A 21,293-nucleotide genomic window follows, 5' to 3' on the forward strand; every position below is an offset into this window, starting at 1 on the left:
GAGGAGGGGGTGGGAGTCTGTGTGGTTTTGACAAGGGTGGGCTAGAATTTACCCTGGAAATCTTGACTAAAATGTTTTTGTGGGTCCAGGGCACAGTTGGGTTCACACCTAGGAAACTCTCTGAGGGTAAAGCCACAGCTTGGTTAAATCGGGTGACTCACAAGTGTGAAGGTTCATATTTTAGCACCTGGCAATCAGGGGCAAAATTGAACCACTTAAAAATGAACACTGATGAAAAGTCAGAACCAATGCAAGGCCTCCAGGCCACAGCATATGTTAGAATTGTAATTGCACCTAAGAACTGAATTACCTTGTAGCTCATCTTTGATTTACATTAAAAGAAAATGAAGCAACAGCTCTTGGCAGGCCCCGAGTCTTTCAGTCCTGTCTAGGGGTCATGTTCTCTGCTTGAACACATTTGTTTTCATGAGCCCTTTCCGAAAAGAAGCTTCATTATGGTATTTATTGGGTAGTGTTGGAACAGCGCAATTCCAAGGTCCTAAAAGCTTTAACATAGATTTCTAAAAATCCAAGCGTCAGAAAATTGCAGGGTAAGAAAAGACAACCATAGTTGTACAAGTAAGCTTGTAATTCAATTTCTCTTTTGTTTGAAAATTGTTCTTTATTTTCTTCAGGTAAAAATGCAACTGTGTGTGTGAGGGGATTAGGGAAGAGAAGAGGGAAAACGTCCTACTATGTCTTGGTGTTGAACTCTACACAGCCATGTCACTGAGCAAAAAGGGAAGCTGGTGACTGCAGCTGCCTCGCTTCATTATTTCTCTGCCTGAGAGAAGTTACAGATTTCTTAGGAGTTTTGTATAATTTTTAGCATTCTTTTAATGTTTTTATGATATTCTTTTTGGGATCCTTCCAGGACTAACAATTTATAGACATGATTACAGTAACACAAATGGGAATATCTTATGCAGGGGAAATGCTGGCGGTCGGTATATACTTATAGTTCATCTGATTACTCTGCCCCCTTTAACCAGCTCTTTGGCCCCTTCATTTGGCTGATGTTTCACAGATTTTTTTTTTTAAATATGCTATTTCAATTTTTCACCTTTTACAGCTTTTCAGAATTTTGTTTTTCCCCAGTTTGAGACACTTTTGCAGTAAATAGTGAAAGTTATGCAATAACTAAAGGTTATGTGTTAATAATACAAATGTTGGGTAACCACTTTATTAACTTCCAGACTCTGTATAAGGTGGTGGAAGGTATTGGTGCCTGGAATCAGAAATGAAAAAAATAGGAATTGGATCCACACTAAACCTAACCATTTAGAGCTATTTCTTCCCACTGGACTTCTCTGTGAAGAGAATTGTGGTTTTGTCTACCATTGGATCCCCAGCTCCTCTCCATGCCTGGGGCATAGTAAGAACTATATAAATAACTGGTGAATGAACGAATGAATGAATGAGGCAAGAAAAGAACTGTGCCTGACCATAGTACTCCCAGACCGTAGCATAGGACTCAATACTAGTACGTGCTCAATAAACAGTTATAGACTTGAATGTCTTCCTGGAGCTTAAAACATCAAGTTGTTGGGCTTTGTGAAATTCATAAATTATTTATTACATGATTAGATTGGTTTTTAGAGAGTAGATAATATTTCAAATTGGTGATTCCCAGACAGGATAAGATCTGGCCTTGTTTACTCTATGAAACACCCATGACAAGCTAATTCTTGTATAGGAGCTGCCAGCTTGCCTAGCTTTGAAGGGGCTAACTCTTGACTTCTTTACTTTCACACTTACACCTCTTTTTTTTTTTTTTAAATTGAAGTGTTGTTGACTCTTATAAGCCTTTTTTAAGTATATTCAAAAATCAAATCCATCCTTACTTTGCTAAGGAATAGGATGAGGTGGGGGAAGTCCCCATTATGAAGCCATGTTATAGAAATTAGAACATCTGGTAGTACCTAGAATATACCCCCCTGGACACAGTGTAATAAACAGTGGGGGGAAATGGATTGAAAGTCTGAAGGCTCTGGTTTTGGCATCTGTTTTGCCAAAAATTCTAATCACTTGCTTAACTTCTCTGAGTCTTTTTTTTCTTGCCTGTAACAGGGACCTCTTTTGAAGAAACAATATCAAAGAAATCGTGCCCAGAGTAGAAAAAATTATAGCTGGATGGTACACATATCTGTTTTAAAACACACAGTCACACAAAGAATACCAATTTGCTCATAAGTCAGTTCTTAAGAATGAATGTCCAATGTTTTGTTAGAGAATTTGGAAATTCAAATAGAAGTATTTCCCGTTCCATCTGTTAAAGGAACCTAAAGATGCAGAGTCTAACAGAATTACCTGATGTATAAGAAAATGTCTTTTAAGTTCATGATTTGTTCTATTTCCCCCATTTTCTTCTTATTCCAGGCAAAATATTTGCCAACTCAATCCTGGAGTTGCATAGGATTCCTTTGCCACCTTATTCATTCAATATGTGGCACTTTAGTTAAAATATTTTCTCAATGTTCTATGAAAGAAATTCTAATCATTACACATCAACAGGAAACCACCATCTTGATGTTAGAGAAGAAACAGGAAGCACTGCTTATCTCTGGTTGTCAAAATTTCTGAAGCACTTACCTATTCTGCTGGGCCCATACTTAGACATCAAAGCTGTCAAATCATTTATGGCATTTCCCAAGACTTAACCTAGTTCACCATAATACTTCCAGGTTGGGAGAACTTTGCCAAAGAAAACATTCTCACTGCAAAAGTTCACACACATGCCAGGAAAAAATGGTATATGTTTTCAATTTTGGCAAACATGCCCATAAATACACAAATACACACATGCTGGGGAAGAAGATGGAAGGAGATGCAATGATAGCCATTGCTCTCTTTAGGTGGTGGGTACAGGACCTCCCTGTCTTATCTAAATTATATCCAATAAGCATGTATTACTTTTGTAATCAGAAAATGTTCTGTTTTTTTCCTCTTATCTGTGTTACCTAAATTATATCCATAGACATATGTTACTTTTGTAATCAGAAAAGGTTATACAAAGAAAGATTATTGAAAACTACATTAAATGAACTTTAGTCTTTTGAAGACATTCCATATTGATAATTGTAGACTCTTGGGATGCCTGGGTGGCTCATTCCATTAAGCATCTGTGTTCGGCTTGGATCATGGTCCCAGAGTCCTGGGAACGTCCTGCATAAGGCTCCTTGTTCAGTGGGGAGTCTTCTTCTCCCTCTGCCTGCTTCTCCTTCTGCCTGCTGCTCCCCTTGCTTGTGCCCCCCCCCCACCTCGGGCAGATAAATAAATAAAATCTTTTAAAAACTACTTTATAAAAAAAAATGAACAAAAAACAACAAAAAAGAAAATTATAGAATCCTGAATGGAAGGGACTCATCTAGTCTAAATACCATAATTTAATGGAGAAACCAAGATTCAAAGAAGCAAAATGACTCACCTGTGATCTGAGGGTAGAGGTGGGCAGGGGAGGTGGGGAAAGAGTGGATTAGAAGCTCAGGTAGGAGCTCTCTGAGCTACTGTTGCAGAGTCCTTTAATACATATGCTGTAGGGGGTCATTCTCCAGATTAAAAACGACTCTAAGATCTTCTCCAAGAGCTCATAGAAGGAAAGAATTTTTTTTTAAAGCTATAGTCAAATATCCTGTCCCACTTGACTTGAATATGTTCACTCATAAGAAAACAAATTTTGTCATCTCTAGGAACAGGTGAGCTCACTCACACTACACAAGTGGTTTGCTCTACAAGGCAGATTCAAGGTCCAGCATCTTCCCTCTCCACCAACCTAAAACAGATACCAACTATTGAGAAATGCCTTTACCCATAGACAGAAGGGAGTCTGACAATGACTAGAAAAAAAGAAAGCCAGATTTTGATGCTGGAAACAGGAGTCAAAGCGGAAACATGATAATCTGTGGGAGAGGTTTTTTAAAAATTTCATTTACTCCTTTCCAGGAAGAAACACATATTGAGAAGTGAAAATATTTGTCTAAGACGATAGCCAGTAGATAGCATAGGCAAAATCTGAGCCCAGCTTGCCTCCTGCTAAACTAGTTTTTTAAAATCTTTCCATAGCCATGAAACCCTCTTTATTAGGACGTATAATACCCACTGCATAAAATGAGTGTAACTGAATGTTAAATTGGAAGTTTTGGCCCAAGTACAAGATGATCTCACAGACTAACGGATGGAACTTTCAAAGTAGCCACTAACCTGTTAAGAGATTTGAGATGGGTACTGTTTGGTGCCCCACCCATGGCCCATTTTCTGGGCTAGTGCATCCCTCTCCCAGCTGCTACAAACATTTGAGTCGTAAAGGCTCACAGCTGCCGCCTTATCTGGAGAATTGTCCTCGGCTGAACTACCAGTCTGCCCCAACTCACCTGGGAGACAAGCCCTACCTCATGATTGAGACATGGAAGTCCAAGGGCTGACCTTAAGGTACAACTCAGGTTGTATACCACCCAGAGCTACCCGGAATCTGGTCAAAGCCTATTTCCAACTGAGATCACAATCTTAGTTAGATTCTCCTTCACTGCCCCATTTTGGTTCCCCTCTTTCCTTTCTTCTGAAAATACTTCTTCAGGAAATCACTTAAAACAAACATAAAGGGGGATGCCTGGGTGGCTCAGTTGGTTAAGCAGCTGCCTTCGGCTCAGGCCATGATCCCAGCGTCCTGGGATCGAGTCCCACATCGGGCTCCTTGCTCAGCAGGGAGCCTGCTTCTCCCTCTGCCTCTGCCTGCCATTCTGTCTGCCTGTGCTCGCTCTCTCTCCCCCTCTCTCTCTCTGATAAATAAATAAAATCTTTAAAAAAACAAAAAACAAAACAAAAAAAACAAACATAAAGGTTGCCAGATTTTAGGGAAAATAAACAAACACACAAGATGCTCAGTTAAATTTGAACTTTAGGTAAACAGGTAATAATATTTTAGCATAAGTGTGTTCCATGCAATATTTGAAACATACTTTTACTATAAAATTATCCATTGTTTATCAGAAATTCAAATTTAACAGAGCTTTATCTTATATTTTATCTGGCAACCCTAATAAGAATTTGTATTTCAGACTCTGCTTCTTAGGATCAATAGCATGTCATTCATACCAAATATATTAAAATATCCAGTCATGGAGATTGGAAGGGTTGGGTAGAGGATTTCATTGGTATTCCCTCTACCTTCCCACATACATAAGTGGAAGGGTGTGGTGTCCTATCCTCTAATCCCAAGCGAGAGGGAGAAGGCTTTTAGCAGGACTCCTAGGAGTTCTTCACTCCTATTTCTGCAGCTGTGGGTCACAGTGGAACCCCTTACCCAAGACTTCTAAACAGCTTGAGACAGCAGGGTTGTTGGACTCCGTTGGGAAACAACTGCATTGCCTCTTGGTGGCAGTCAAGGAGTGTGAATTTCAGGGACCAGATGTGGAACTCCTGGGAGGAATATGGAATAGGGATAATGTTTTAAAGGGATCATGCACTAGAGGGTGGGCTGCTAGAGAAGGAGACCCCAGTAGGTTGTAAGGTGTACAGGGGGTGCTTCAGAAGCAGCCGGCCAAAAGGAAAACATTGCTTAGGATAGGAATTGTAAACCTTCTCTCTAAAGGGCCGTATGGTAAATATTTTAACTTCTGGGGGTCATAACGGCTCTACTGTAACTACTCAACTCTACCACTGTTGCTTAAGGGCAGCCAGAAACGTTGTGTACATGGTTAGGTATGGCTCTCTTCCATTAAAACTTTATTTATGGGGCACCTGGGTGGCTCAGTGGGTTAAGCCTCTGCCTTCAGCTCAGGTCATGATCTCAGGGTCCTGGGATGGAGGCCTGCATCGGGCTCTCTGCACAGTGGAGAGCCTGCTTTCCCCTCTCTCTCTGCCTGTATACTTCTCTGCCTACTTGTGATCTCTCACTCTGTCAGGTAAATAAAATCTAAAAAAACCAAAACCAAACCAAAACAAAAAAACCCTTTACTTACAAGAACAGGCAATGAGCAGGATGTAGCCCACCTGCCATAGTTTGCCAACTCCTGGTTTACGACCAAAAAAAAAGAAGCAATTAGAAGGACTAGTAGGGGATACAAAGAACCTATGAATTCCTCCATAAGAGAGTCCACTTTAAGTGTCTATGTCTGTAGCTAGTCAATAGCTAGTGAAATTATTTCTGTTTTCCTTCCAACTTTTTTCTTCCCACACTGCAGCTTTTGAAAGGTTAGAAACTCAAATTGGTAAACCAAAGAAGGGTGGGGGAAAGAGACTCAACTTTAAATAAAGCTTGGAATTTTGATAAAGGCACTGAGCATTTTTAATGTTGAACTGAGATGGTCATATATAACGTGACTATGGAATTTTTTGTTGACTTTAAGTAACCAGAAAAGGCAGGGTCTGGTTAGTTTTCACCCAGTGACAGAGAAAGTATTCTCCTTTAAATAAAGTTTATTTTTAAAAATTTGTTTGAGAGAGAGAGAGAGTGTGGTGGGGTGGGGGACAGAAGGAGAGGGAGAGAGTGAATCCTCAAGCAGACTCCCCACCAAGTGCAGAGCCTGATCTCACGACTCTGAGATGGTGACCTGAGCTGAAACCAAGAGTTGGATGCTTAAACAACTGAGCCACCCAGGTGCCCTCCTCTGAATATATTTTAAAGGGATAGTGAGAAGCAGGAATAAAGAGCCTTTCTCATGCCTTGTATATGCTCTACTTGCTCAAGGTACCTCTTGCATTTATATTTGTTGGTCCTTATCTGGGATGTAATCTGTAATGTTCTCAATGTTGGGGAATCTCCAAGGAACCCAAGGAACCAAGGTCGAAAAACGGAGACAGGAGCGCACAAGTAAAAACATTTCTGCCCTTAGTTCTCTGCACTCTCCTCTGCTCCAATCAGAAGAACAGCATAAAAAAAGAAGCAGAAATAGGAGCCTATTAGGGACATGTGGAGAGCAGGAAAGGGGAAGGTGATGAGCATCCCTTTCCCTAACGGCAGTAGTGGGCTGGTTGGGGGAGGTTAGAAACCTCACCTTTGAAGGGAGATTTATTTTTGCTAAGATGTGACTTAATATTCTACATTTTAGTCTTTGAATTAAGATTGTTGGTGATTTAAAGGGGCTGCAGGACTCTCTGGTAACTAAGATGGAACAGAAAAGTTACAGCCTGCCTTCCTTTGCATCCAGAGGTGGGAAAGAACAATTATCACAGAGCTAGACTGAGAGATTAAAACTAATTTCTGTGATACAAACCAGCATGCTAGAAAAACAGGTAAACGTGAAATGGGAGGGATTCTGAGAGTCCTGTGTGTTGGCCTTCCATCAACTCAGCTGTCTCCCAGCCCCCAGGAGCTTCCTAGGAAAGTTGGGATTTTTTTTTTAATTTTTTACTTTTTAATTCACATTCAGTTAGCCAACATATAGTACCCATTAGTTTCAATGTAGAGTTCAGTAATACATCAGTTGTGTATAACACCCAGTGCTAATCACATGACCTGGCCTCCTTAATACCTGTCACCCAATCACCCCATCCCGCAACCCACCATGCCTCCAGCAACCCTCAGTTTATTTCCTGGAGTTAAGAGTCTCTTATGGTTTGTCTCCTTTTCTGATTTCTTCTCATTCAGTTTTCCTTCCCTTCCCCTATGATCCTCTGCACTGTTTCTTATATTCCACATATAAATAAAACCATATGATAATTGTCTTTCTCTGATTGACTTATTTTGCTCAGCAAAATCCCCTCCAGTTCCATCCACATCAGTGTAAATGGTGGGTGAGTGAGCCATCTCCTTCTGATGGCTGAGTGATGTTCCACTGTGTATATGGACCACATCTTCATTATTCATCCATCTTTTGATGGACATCTGGGCTCTTCCCTCAGTTTGGCCGTTGTGGACTTTGCTGCAATAAACATTGGGAGCAGGTGCCTCTTCAGATCAACACATTTGCATCTTCGGAATAAAAAACTAGTAGTACAATTGCTGGGTCGTAGTGTCACTCTAGTGTAACAGTATTGAGGAACCTCCATACTGTTTTCCAGAGTAAAGCCAGGGTTTTCAACACACCGTTTGCTAACCACTACAGCACGTCTACTACTTCCGCACCTTGGAGGCCTAAAGAACACAGCTTAAAACTCCCTAAAAGTGTGATTATCCCAGTTAATTACTTCTTGGCATTTCATTGGGAAGTGCCACAAACTGACATCAGAACCTATTCCACAATGAGGCTGTATTTCAGGGATCGGCAAACTTCTCCTTAAAGGGTCAGATAGTGACTATTTTAGGTTTTGCAGGTCATAGAGTGTTAGTGGCAGCTCTGCCCATCTGCTGTTCTAGCTTAAAAGCAGCGCATACATAAACAAATGTGCATAGCTCTATTCCAATAAAATTCTGTTTTAAAAAAGCAGGCAGTTGGTTTGTGGATCAGAGTTTGCTGATTCCTGCTATACTGTGCTAAAGCATGCATTCCCTGTTTTTCCATAAGAGCCAGAACCACCCTTTCTGCCAGCTCTGTTCCCTGGCTTTGTGGTTTGGGTGGTTCGGGCCCCATTTTTGATCCAGGGCTGGACATGTGGCCAGGGTCTGGCTAAATATCATGCATATCCTATATCTACTATGATTGTCTTAGGGGTGAACACCTGAGTCAAGGCAGTCAGAGTCAAATTAAATCAAATTAAGGAACTTTTGCTTGGATTTCGGTTAAGAAAGATGTATGACTAGGATGTTTGGACCAACATGTGACAAGAGTTCCTGTCTTTGGTGGGATTCCCCTCATACAAGGATTTCATTCCTAGGAAAACCTGAGGGGGTATAAGGAAGTCAGTCTGAGAAGGTAGGGAAGCCAAGCAAGGATGCAGTATCAAGCCAAGCCCTGTAGCTTTGGCTGAGTTCTGTGGGAGGTGAGGCGGCTCCGGAAACAACGTCAGCTGCAAAGTCATTCCTGTCGGGGGTGAGGGAGTTGGAGTATTTATACCTTGCACCTATGAGTTGTGGTTAAACTGCCCCCGGGGAGTTTAGAATCCCAGGAACATCTAGCTCTCAGAGCAGCAGCAGGCAACGCTAGCTCCAGAGCCAGATGGCAAGGAAGCACAAGTCTGTCAGAAGCGAAAGGACAGCAGGTTAGGGTGTGTAAGAGCCATGTGTAGTAAGCCAGCAGTTTCTGCTACGCGGCTAGGGAGAGAAGTGGACAGAGAAAGGAGCAAAGGGAAGACATGGGGAAACATGACGTCTGAGGACATTTTTGAACCTGTGTCCGGTATTCCTAAAAGCCTAATGCACCCCCGGTGACTTGCACATATTTGGTGGAGGTAGGGGCACTCTGAGTTTTCTATTAGCTCTCTGGATAGAGACCAACGATTCATTAGTTTCCATAACACGAAGTGGGAAGAAAATAAACCTCAACAGAAGGTATATTGGCCTTTGGATATCTTTGGAAATATCTTCTCTCAGCTGAGCTCTTGTATCTCCATTTCTGTTTTTAATAACAGCCCGACTGTAGAATTGCCAGGGTAGGAGTCTTTCACACCCTTCTAAAAATCCAGCCTCCGAGAATGAGGGAGGGTCTGGCAAGTCTGACCCCAGCTGGGGATGAACCCCAGGTGCACTCAAGACCTTAATAAATAATGGAGCACAAGTAGAAGGAGCAGCAAGAAATGTGGGAAATGTGATATCTCAGTTCTGAGGCCCGGTGGACCGATGTGGCCGTCCTGGATAGAAACAGATTAAGTGTGAGAAATCACTCATCCCTAATATACAGTCGTTTCATAGACTTTGCTATCGTGAGAGGCATTCAGCTTCAGTAAGTCACAGACAACAAAATGTGCATTTTTTCACTTCAGAGGATTTAGCCAGTTGATTAACTATAAAAAGGGGGAGGCTGGTAGGTAAAAGACTAAGCTTTCACTTCAGGGAATTCTGGTGGAGCCCTCCAAGAGACTGAGTTCACATGGCAGCTGTGGGACTCTCCTGGATAATAGCTCACATCAGAAAACCACCGTAAAGGATTTGGCAAGCAGGGACTAGCACAGGGGTATGGTGGGCAGGGAATTTACAGGAAGTCTCTCCTCCTATCCTCACGGTTAGGGGAATTCTTAAAGCCATGGCAGAATAAGTGGAAGTCCAGCACTGGGTCTCATCTGAAGTCACCTCATGTTTTGGGGAAAACAACAAACGTATAGTGCTACAGAGAGAGATGATGGTCATGGAAATACTCTTCCTCACTAACCCGGTATGTTTATTCCTCTTTTTCTTACTTTTAAGTAAGTCTGCTTGTCACCAGGAGAGGAAATCAGGAAGACATTCAGAGATTTACTGATATCACTGTAATCTGGGCTGGATTTATCAACAGGCTGATTGGATTAGGTGTAACCCTGTTACATTGCTAGTGTCAATGTCTGTAAGTTGTTGTTTTTCTAATGTTACTATTCCAATAGAAGATCCCAACTTTATTACTCAATAGCTGTGTGACTTAAGCAAGTAACTCCTTAATCTTTAAGCCCTAATAATCCTATTATAAAACAATAAAAGCATATATCCCATAGGGGTCATTTTGAGAATTAAATGAGATAATCCATGTAAGGTATCTTCACATGCTAAGCACCAAGTAAATCTGAGTTAGGATAATACAAATTATTATGGTTATTATCATTACTAGGGCAGGTCTGAAACTGAAAAAGGTGGAGGGCATTTTCCATTGTCAGTCAGACTTCCAAGTTCACCTTTCATCCCCCAAATTGGCATCAAAGAAAGAACCTGAACTTTGGAGTTGAAGATCTGGGATACATTCCAGCTATGTAAACGTAGACAGGTTACTTGAAAGTCTCACTTTATCTACAAAGTGAGGAATGCCCATCTGGATGGGTTGAAGTAGAGATTAAACTTAAAATGTCTATACTGTGCCAGGTGCACAATAGGCACAGATTAATATTCTACCTCATGACTGCAACTTCCTGGGTGTCTAGTGGCTCTGGTTTTCTTGGGAGGCTTAAACCTCTCCCTCCCCAAGTAAAAACCTCAGTTCAACAGATTCTGGGTTTTGTTTTGTTTTTCTTTAAATTTGTTTTTTTAAACACTATTACCGTTTTTATTATTTTTTTCTTTCAAAATTTTATTTAAATTCAGGTTAGTTCACATATAGAATTTTATTAGTTTCAGGGGTAGAATTTAGTGACTCCTCAGTTTCATATAATATCCAGTGCTCATTACATTAAGTGCCTTCCTTAATGCCCATCCCCCACTTACCCTATCCCCCCCACTTCCTTCCAACAACCCTGTTTGTTCCCTATAGTTAACAGTCTCTTATGATTTGCCTGCCTCTCTGTCATTATTTTATTTTTCAACAGATTCTTTTTTAGTTAATTAACATAGAATGTGTTATTTGTTTCGGGGGTACAGGTCTGTGAATCATCCATTGTACCCAATTCATAGCACTCACCATAGCACATACCCTCCCCAGTGTCCATCACTCAGCCACCCCATATTATCATTATTTTTAAGTAAGCTCTAGGTCCAATGTGGGGCCTGAACTCAGGACCCCAAGATCAACAGCCGTATGCTCTATTCACGGAGCCAGCCAGGTGCCCTTCCAGAGTTTGTTTTACTCTCTTTCAATTTTATAGAACAAAGCTGTAAAAGTATTAATAATATTCATTCAAGAGTTGTTTTTGATTACCTACTAGGTGCCAAGCACTGAGTGTACAACAGAGAATAAAACGGATGAATGTCCCTGCCCTCTGAGAACAGGTCTTCCGTTGACTTGTCTTTTACCAGCAGAAAACTAAGTAAATAGAATATACAGCATGTGAGATGAGGATAATTCTTAAAAAAAAAAAAATTTTTTTTTCATTTATTTATTTGAGAGAAAGAGAGAAAGGGAGGGAGCACGAGCAGGGGAGGGTACAGAGGGAGAAGTAGACTTCCCACTAAGCAGGGAGCCTGATGTGGGGCTCGAAACCAGGACCCTGCCTGAGCCAAAGGCAGACACTTAAACGACTGAGCCATCCAATTGTCCCAATGAGGATAATTTACTTAAGGGTAAAAAAAATAGAGTAGAGAACAAGGATAGGAAGCCCGTGTGTGTGTGTGTGTGTGTGTGTGTGTGTGTGTGTGTGAATTCTAAGGCAAGAACCCAGGAAGGGCTGACTGAGAATTTGACTTTGGGTACAGACTTGAAGAAAAAGAGCAAGTAAAACATGAAGGAGATAGGCAGAGAGAGGTAGGTAACCTCCAATCCCACAATCCTTTTATGTAACACGTAACCTATTTGACAGCATTTTTATATCAAATTCGGCATTACTAGCTTTCACTCCTAAATTAAGGCTTACTCATCTTTGGCCAGGCTTCTAACACTGCAGATGGGATTCAAAACTGCTATTGGAGGAACCAGGTTAATACCTGTTTCTAAGATGATAGCACTGGCGGAAACATTCACTTCCCCAATAACTATAGCTGAAAGCATACTGATTTTCAATGCTTTCCCTGTTCTCCGAACTTTGGTCAAAAATCTTTCCTCTAAAAAATGTCCTCAGTTGTATTCAACCCAGTTTGATACCCTGAAAGACCATGGTCCAGAGGCACAACCAGGAATTAGAATGATACCACATCACTTACACAATACTTGGAATGTTCCAGGCTCTTCAAGTGTTATATATTGTTACCTCATCTGTCCTCTCAACAGCCTGTGAGGTAGGTTCCTTTATTATCACCATTTTGCAGATGAGAAAACAGAAACAGAAGATTAACTTGCCCAAAGTCATGCACCTTATAAAGTAATAGATGAAATTTTGAGTCCAGTTGTATGTTTAAGAGTGATTTTCAACCTTTAATATGCAGTCGAGTGGCCTGAAAAGTAAGTTAAACCCAAATGGCTGGGCCCCACCCACAGAAATTCTGATTGAGTCGGTCTGGGCTAGGACCTGATAATTTGCTTTTCTGACATGTTCCCAGGTGGACCGCAGTTTGAGAACTATTGTGTTACGTTACACCGCTTCAAGATGGAGGGGACTCTTTTCAAGAGCTATGACAGAAGAAAAAAAATGCTGTCCTTAAAAAAGCATCTCCCTTCTGTCTGTGGGTAACAAACTGGGGAATCAATGTTTACATCAAATTCAACTGAATTGGCCCCGAGCTCTTTTTAGTATCTCCCAGCCCAGTTTACCATATAAGACAATGGTACCTATAATTTTTAAGGAAGGAGGAGTCTGATCAGAGGTATCTGAGAGTTTTGAAGGTCCCAGAAGTGCATACATAGAAGGTAATTAAAACAATAACCCGCAGTTAGTCAGTCCTCTGGGTCTACACCTTCTCTATGTCCATGTCCCTTTGTGATCTGATACTGCCCCTCCTTCCAGTGAGAATTGGGATCTGTTTTCCTGCCCCATTGAACAGGAGCCAACCTACTGCTTTGACAAGTAAGGTGTTGCAGATATGGTGCTCAGTTTTGGGGCCTTGGTCTTAAGAAGCGTTGCAGTTTTTGCTCTTACCCTCTTGGAACCTTGAAATCACTAAGCAATGAAGAAGCCCAGTCGAGTTTCCTGGAGGAGGAGTGGCTTCCCCAGAAACTGAGATGCTCCAGCCTAGAGCCAGGAGGAGGGGCCACAGACAAGCTGACAGCAGAAGTGATTGAGAAAGTTTCCTAGGTTTTCTTTCCATTTGCTGTCTTTGCTTGCTCCAGCCCTACTCACCAGCGACTGCTAAGAAACTTCAATCGCAGATTCTAAATGTAACTACTTGCCTTGGTTTTGGAATGTTCCATCTTTATCTGCAGTTGGTTCTGGTATCAGGCTATCCATAAGCCCGAGAGCTGTGTTTCCCTGTGTGTAGTAGGCCAAGAATTTAGGCCACGACACAGATCATCAGTATGACATGGAGCTATTCCTTTTTTTTTTTTTTTTTTTTTAACTTTTGTTGTAACCCTTCTGGTTGGGTCAAGAATAATTACACTTGCTAACTGAGCTTCAGATTAGTACAAAGAGAGTAGACTTTAGACCAAGAACTTTGAGAGCCAATTTATCTAACTAGGATTTAATAGCATTATTTTGTTTCCCGTGAGTGTGCGTGTGCATGTGTGCACATCACCTGTTTTATAGAATGATCCTGGTTTTTTATTCGTTTGTCATATAAAATTTTATTTTCACATAAATGTGATCGTTTCAAAACCATATTCACTTGTAGAAAAAAAGTAATAGCAAATGATAGCACCAGAAGCAAATACATGTGGCAGAAGCTGTGAAAAAAAGGCAAGATATGGCAAATAACTGAGATGCTCAGACAAGTGTCTCCAAATTGTGGTGACCTCGCAGACCTCCACGCTCCACTTTTCAAAGCCTGTGCACTGCTGGTCAGAGGACAACTGTCCTGGCTCCCAGCTTGCCTTTCCTTGTTCTTTCTTCCATCCTCATCCTGGGCTCTTGGAAAGGGGATCTTCCAGGCTTTAAAACCTATCAGAGAAAAGGGAAGCACTACCATTTATGGAAGCCCTTTCCCTTCTGTCTTCTTCCCCACTTAGCAGGAGGACATGACTATATGGTCTTTTGAGTGAAAGGATCTCAGACCCTTAAGGCTCTTTCTCTCCACTCCACCCTTTTTAAAAAGATGTTATTTATTTATTTGAGAGACAGACAGAGTACGCACAAGAGAGCACAAGTGATGGAGAGGGCAAAGCTGGCTGCTCATTGAGTGCATAACCTGACTCCAGGGGTCCCAGGATCCTGGGATCATGACCTGAGCCAAAGACAACTGCTTAGCAGACTGAACCACTCAGGTGCTCCTTTCTATTTCCTTTTTTTTTGTTTGTTTGTTTTTTTAAGATTTTATTTATTTGACAGAAAGAGACACAGCGAGAGAGGGAACACAAGCGGTGGGAGAGGGAGAAGGAGAAGCAGGCCTCCAGATGAGCAGGGAGCACGATGTGGGGCTTGATCCCAGGACTCTGGGATCATGACTTAAGCCGAAGGCAGACACTTAACCAACTGAGCTACCCAGGCGCTGCTGCTGCTGCTGCTGCTGCTGCTGCTGCTTCCTCTTCTTCTTCTTTTTTTTTTTTTAAGGTTTTATTTATTTGACAGAAAGACTCTTTTCCTTTTTGAAATGTGAATGTACTGTTTAGGGCTGAATGTATCTTTTTCTTAGGAAACTCTTAAGACCCTGAATGGCTGAGAAGGCTGGGTAACTTGCAGCTGTCACGGGCTTTAGAGGTTCATTTGATAGCATCAGCCCCGCTCACCCGTCTAGAAGGCTGTAGCCCAAAGAGTGAAATAATAGGTCAGGACCAGAGGGGGAAAGATTGCAAGAAACTCTCTTATGATGCATTTGGGTATGTAGGACGGGCATAAATCCAGTAGAAAAGCAGAGACAGGAACTCTCAATGTTGAAGCCATTTACATGGAGTCCTTTTCATGTGCCAGGTACTGTTATATGGACTGGGGATAGAGAAGTCAACAAAATAGGGGACCTGTTCTAGCAGGGCTCACGTTCTAGTAGCAGAGACACAAAGTAAACAAATATACAAAATAATACAGAGAATAATACCAGATAGTGATAATTGGTATGAAGAAAAATTAAGCGGCTGCTTAAAGGGATTGCAAATGAGTGTGTATGACTGTCTACAGGGTGTGTGTGTGTGTGTGTGTGTGTGTGTGTACAGGGTGCTAGTTTAGTGATCAAAAAAGCCTTTCTCATGGGAATATACTTGAGTAGAGATAGGATAAAGTATTTCTTAGTTAGAGATTGTTAATTAGCCGGATATGGGCCAACTTCAGATTACAGATGTGATTTGCATTGAAGACATGCTTGACTTGGTCAGTATTTCACATAAAATCTGGATTTTTGGTTTCTCTTGAAATAGTAGTTCCAGAAGCAACACTGGGCCCACTGGAGAGTGCTTTACTCCAGTAAAGTGAGTGACAGCTGCCGTCCCTGGATGAACCATGTGCTCTCTGACTGGCCTGCTTCTCTCACGTACTTTCCCTGTTCTACCTCTGCAGACATTTGAGTTTGTTGACTTTTATTCTGAGATCAGAAAACAAAACAAAACAAAAATTAGCAAGGATTATTTCTGCCTTCAAATATTATTAGCAAAACAGACTCTTCTGTGTTTTGACATATACATTTGGAAGACTATGCTACAGCCTATTTCCAAAACGCATCATTCAGTCAATAAACATTCTTGCTGTATAGGCTAGGAGGACAGAACAGAAAAAAAAAAAAAAAAAACCAGGATGATGAAAGCTCTATCTTCTGCCCTCAAGGGACCCGCAGTCAACTGGGAAAGACAGATATTTGAAGAAAGAATCACAGTGCTATGAGTAAGAGAGTGCTAAAGAAGCACTGGGTTAAGAATTTAACTCTGCTGGGATGAACGGTGGTTATGGGGGTGGGGGAAGCATTCTAGAAGAAAAAGGTATGAATAGGGCACGGAGGTGAAAGAGAACTGGGGCTACCCCTTGTGACTGGAATTCCCCCCACTCCATCTTACCCATAGTCCTACACTCTACTGTGCCTTCTTTCTCTAGAGCTTTGAAATTTCCCTTCTTATAATCTCACCTTTATGGAAGGCAAGGCAAGAGGCAGACAGCTTCCCTCCCCTGTTCTTGAAGAATCTGGGGGCAATGCTGAAGAAGAGAGTTCAAGGATGTTTTGAGTTTGCCACTTCTCTCCTGTGAAATACCTCAATAATTCGGTTGACCAGTGGTCTCCACATGTCAGGGTCAAGTGACACCAACAAGCTTCCTGCTATTTTTCATAGCAAGTCATGAGAAAATGTAATGTCTTGAAACAATTGATGAATATCTCTAGGTTCTGTGTGTTGATTTGGCTCACTTGGTGGTTCTTCTTTGGGGTGTTCTATGTAGTTGCAGTCTTATAGGGCTGGGGCTGGAGTTATCTGAAGGCTCAGCTAGGCTGGTTGTCCAACATGGCTTTTTCATTCATATATGTGGTGCTCTAATGCTTCTCCTTAAGACTCTTGGTCAAAGAAGTCATGAGACAGTCCAGAGTCAAAGGGTTAGAAGAATAAACCCCATCTTCAATGTGGAATGTCATGCATGTACTGAGGGAGAAGGAACTGGTGGCAACTATGGAGACAGGTTACCTTAGTCAGCATAGGGAGACATCTTCCCAGTGCTCAGATAAGTTCTGACAATGTCAGGTCAATGGAAGGAGTTTCAAGGCTTGGGACTTCTTGGGGTTATTCCTCTAGAGGAATTTAGGGGTTGTTAACTGTGAGATGTCATTAGTAGACTTCACTAAAATCAGAAGTCTGCAGTGATACCTGGTTAGCCTTCCTGTTCCTCAGTACACTCCTAGCTCCCCAAAAGGGAAATTAAACTCTACTTGTAAGTTGGAAGTATTCTAAAAGCTCTCTGAGGTGACCATGAGATATGGAAGAAAAAGCATGGCCAGTGAGACATGGATTTGTTTATAATTTCTGCCACACAAGTTAGCCTGGTGAGTTTTCTTTCTTCCTTCCTTTCCTCCTTCCTTTCCTCCTTTCTTTCTTTCTTTCTTTCTTTCTCTTTTATTTATTTATTTATTTATTTATGAGAAAGTATGAGCAGGGTGGTGATGAGAGAGAGAGAAGCAGGCTCCCTGCTGAGCAGGGATCCTGACTCAGGGCTAGATCCCAGGACCCTGAGATCATGACCTGAGCCAAAGCCCTATGCTTAACCGACTGAACTACGAGATGCCCCTTTAGCACAAAAGTGTTTAATTTTGATAAAATACATTTTATTTTATGTAATGTGTTTTTGGATTCATATTTGAAAACTGCTAAACCCACGTTGTGCAGATTTTTCTCTCAGTTTTTTCTCTTAGAACATCTATAGGTTTATATTTTACATTCAGTCTATGATTAATTTTAAGTTAAGATTTACTTTAAAGAGAGCACATGCATGAGTGGAGGGAAGGGCAAAGGGAAAGAGAGAATCTTAGGCAGGCTCCCTGCTGAGCACAGATCATGACAGGGGTTTCATCCTAGAACCCTGAGATCAGGACTTGAGCCGAACTCAAGAGTTGGATGCTTAACCAATTGAGCCACCCAGTGGCCCCAATTTTTAATTTTTTATAAAGTATGAGGTATTTGTTCAGATTTTTTTGACTAAACAAAAATTAAAATGTTTATTTATTGAGATGGAGATATTGAAGAGGCAGCTGAGTCGGGCATTCAAGTCTGAAGTTCAAAGGGAAGACACAAATGAGAGATACAGATTTGAGAAGATTTAGTGCTATTTCTTTGATGATATTTCCCTCTCATTTTCTCTACCCTTTCTGAATGCCTATTAATCAGATTTTTAACCTCTTAGGTTGACCTTCTTATTCTCTATCTTTGCTTTCGTGTGTCTAATTTCTTACCTTGAGAGGGCTTCCGTTCTCTGAGGGATTTCCTTGACTTTTTATTTTCTCCATTTACTTGTTTACTTATATTTTCTTATCATAGTTTAACCTTTCAATTTCTTTGTTTTTTATTGTTCCTTTTTCTATAATACTTAGCTCTGGGTTTATCAATTTAAGATTTTCTCGTATTTCTCCAAAGATATTAATTCATACCTTTGAGGTTTTCTCCTGTTACTTATCTTTGAGATTTGAGTGAATAAATGAGTGTGTATGTGTGTGTGTATGTTTTAGAGAAATTTCTTCATGTGTCTAATGATCCTTGATTGCCATAATTATGAATAAGATGTTAAAAATCTTTTAGAAGCTATTATAGACTTAGTTATGTTCTCTCCAAATTCTTATGTTGAAATTCTAATCCCCAGTACCTCAGAATGTGACAATATTTGGAAATAGTCTTTGAAGAGGTAATTAAAGATGGGGCACCTGGGATGCTCAGTCAGTTTAGCATCTGCCTTCAGCTCAGGTCATGATCCCGGGGTCCTGGGATTGAGCCCTGCATTGGGCTCCCTGCTTAATGGGGAGCCTGCTTCTCCCTCCCTTCTGCCTACTCCTCCCCCGCTACCCCCACTTGTGCTCTCTTCCTCTCTCTCCATCAAATAAAGAGATAAATATAATTTTTTTAAAAAAAGGTAATTAAGGTAATATGAGGCCATATGGGTAGGCCCTCATTCTGTATGCCTGGTGTCCTCAAGAGGAGATTAAGACCCCAACAGAGGGAGATCATGTGAAGACAAAGGGAAATGAAAATGATCTACAAGCGAAGGAGAGAGATCTCAGAAGACACCAACCCTGCTGACACCTTGTTCTCAGACTTCTAGGACTCCAGGAAAACAAACTGCTACCGTTTAAGATACCAGTCTGTGGTATGTGGTTATGGCAGCCTTGGCAAACTAACATAGAAGCTGTCAGACATAAGGCTGTCATCTCTTAGGGTTATTTGCTAGAGAACTGGCTGTTTCATTGGTGCATATCTATTTCCCTCCCCAAAACACATACACACAATTTCAGTATGTAGTAGTCATTCAGTATCTCTAGGGATGAATTCTTCAACTCCTATTGGAGGTGGGCACCTAGTTAAGCTTGGTGGTCCAGTCATTCAGGATGCAAATTTTTCACTTGACTGCCCCTTTTACTATCTTGTTACCTTACTGTCACATTCTGCTGTGTTTGGTGCTTCTGAACAAAAGTCTTCCCTTCCACTTTTTTTTCTTTCTTTCTTTCTATTTTTTTTTCTTTTTTAATTTTAAATAGGCTCCATGCCCAGCACAGAGCCCTATATGGGGCTCGAACTCAGGACACTGAGATCAAGACCTTAGCTGAGATCAGGAGTAATATGCTTAATCCCTTTCACTTTCACTGGAGAATAGAATCTGGCTGTCAGTTGTGGGGAGTGGAGCATTTGGCTGCTGGTATCTCTGCATGGGGAGGGGGAAGGTGGTGTATGAATACACATCTGGAATTCCAAGCCTTCCATGCATGTGTTTCACTTTAAGCCTTACCCCTGGCCATGTATCCCTTTAGTTGCTCACAAGGTCTCCGGGTCAAATCCGTTCACTTTTTTTTTTTTTTTTTTTTTTAAGATTTTTATACTTCTTTGACACAGAGAGAGAGAGAGAGAGAGAGAGATCACAAGCAGGCAGAGAGGCAGGTAGAGAGAGAGGGGGAAGCAGGCTTCCTGCTAAGCAGAGAGCCCAATGCAGGGTTTGATCCCAGAATCCTGAAATCATGACCTGAGCCAAAGGCAGAGGCTCAACCCACTGAGCCACCCAGACAACCCAAATCCATCCACTTCTAATTGGCTGTCCCCTTGAGTATGAATTTGGGATTAAGCTTTTTCTTCGGCCACATCAGTTGCCACTCTACCGTCTGCCTTCCATCTTCCCAAAGTGTGAACAAGCATCCCCTTTTCCTCACCAGGAAATACCTTTTCTTCCTTTACCACTATGTTGTTGGAGGAGATAAGGGAATGCATTCAATCCATCATTTGTTGCTGTCCAGGCAGTGTTTGGAAAAAGGAGGAAGATAAGGTGATTGTAAAAATATATTTTTCTCACTAGAAATCAGAGCTGATCATGAAAATAAAATTCTAAAGACTTTTTAAAAGTTGGTTTTATAACCAGTAGAAAGTAAAAGAACTGAATTGCACTTGCTCTCTTTGCATTTGTTTCCTCACCTGTCAAATAATAGGGTGAGACTGTGTTACTGGTTGTTTATAATTCGGATCCCTCAACCACAGGGCCAAAGATCCAGATTCATCCGTAGGTCTGGGGTGGGGACAAATGGGGGTCCAGTTGGGGGCAACGGGGACCGATAATCTTTTGGGGCCCATGACGCTTGGATATTCTCTGAGTCTGTGAATTTCATTTCTATTGCTTGATTCTCTTTTTAGCTGGAAACTGTTTTATGAATAACAAATATTATAAATATTTATTTGGACAATTGTAAGGGTGCCTGGGTGACTCAGTTGGTTAAGCATCTACCTTAGACTCAGGTCATGATCTCAGAGTCCTGGGAGTGAGTCCTGCATTGGGCTCCCTGCTTTTCCCTCTGCCTCTCAGCCAACTCATGCTCTCTCTCTCACTCTCTCTTGCTCTCAAATAAGTAAATAAAATCTTTTAAAATTTAAAAAAAAATCGGACAATTGTAGATCTAGTAAGAGTCTTAAACTGAACATCAATATTACATAAAAATGGGCCAAAGATTAACAGGGGAAGGATATAATGGATGTTGTAGCTGGGAGGGCTGGAATGGGGGTGTTGTGAGTAGATGATTTATGATTTGGAAAAAATGTCGAAATATATTTTTATATTTGGAAAGCAAAATGCCTTTCTCACATAATAATTTGGAACATTAAAAGCTATTGTTTTTTTTTTTTCTTATCTAACATGATGCACAGGAAAATGTCATTTCTGCACATAAATCTCACTAGTCAAAATGGAAGTCAGAG

This window comes from Mustela nivalis (assembly GCF_964662115.1).
Source record: "Mustela nivalis genome assembly, chromosome: 1".
Lineage (NCBI taxonomy): Eukaryota > Metazoa > Chordata > Mammalia > Carnivora > Mustelidae > Mustela > Mustela nivalis.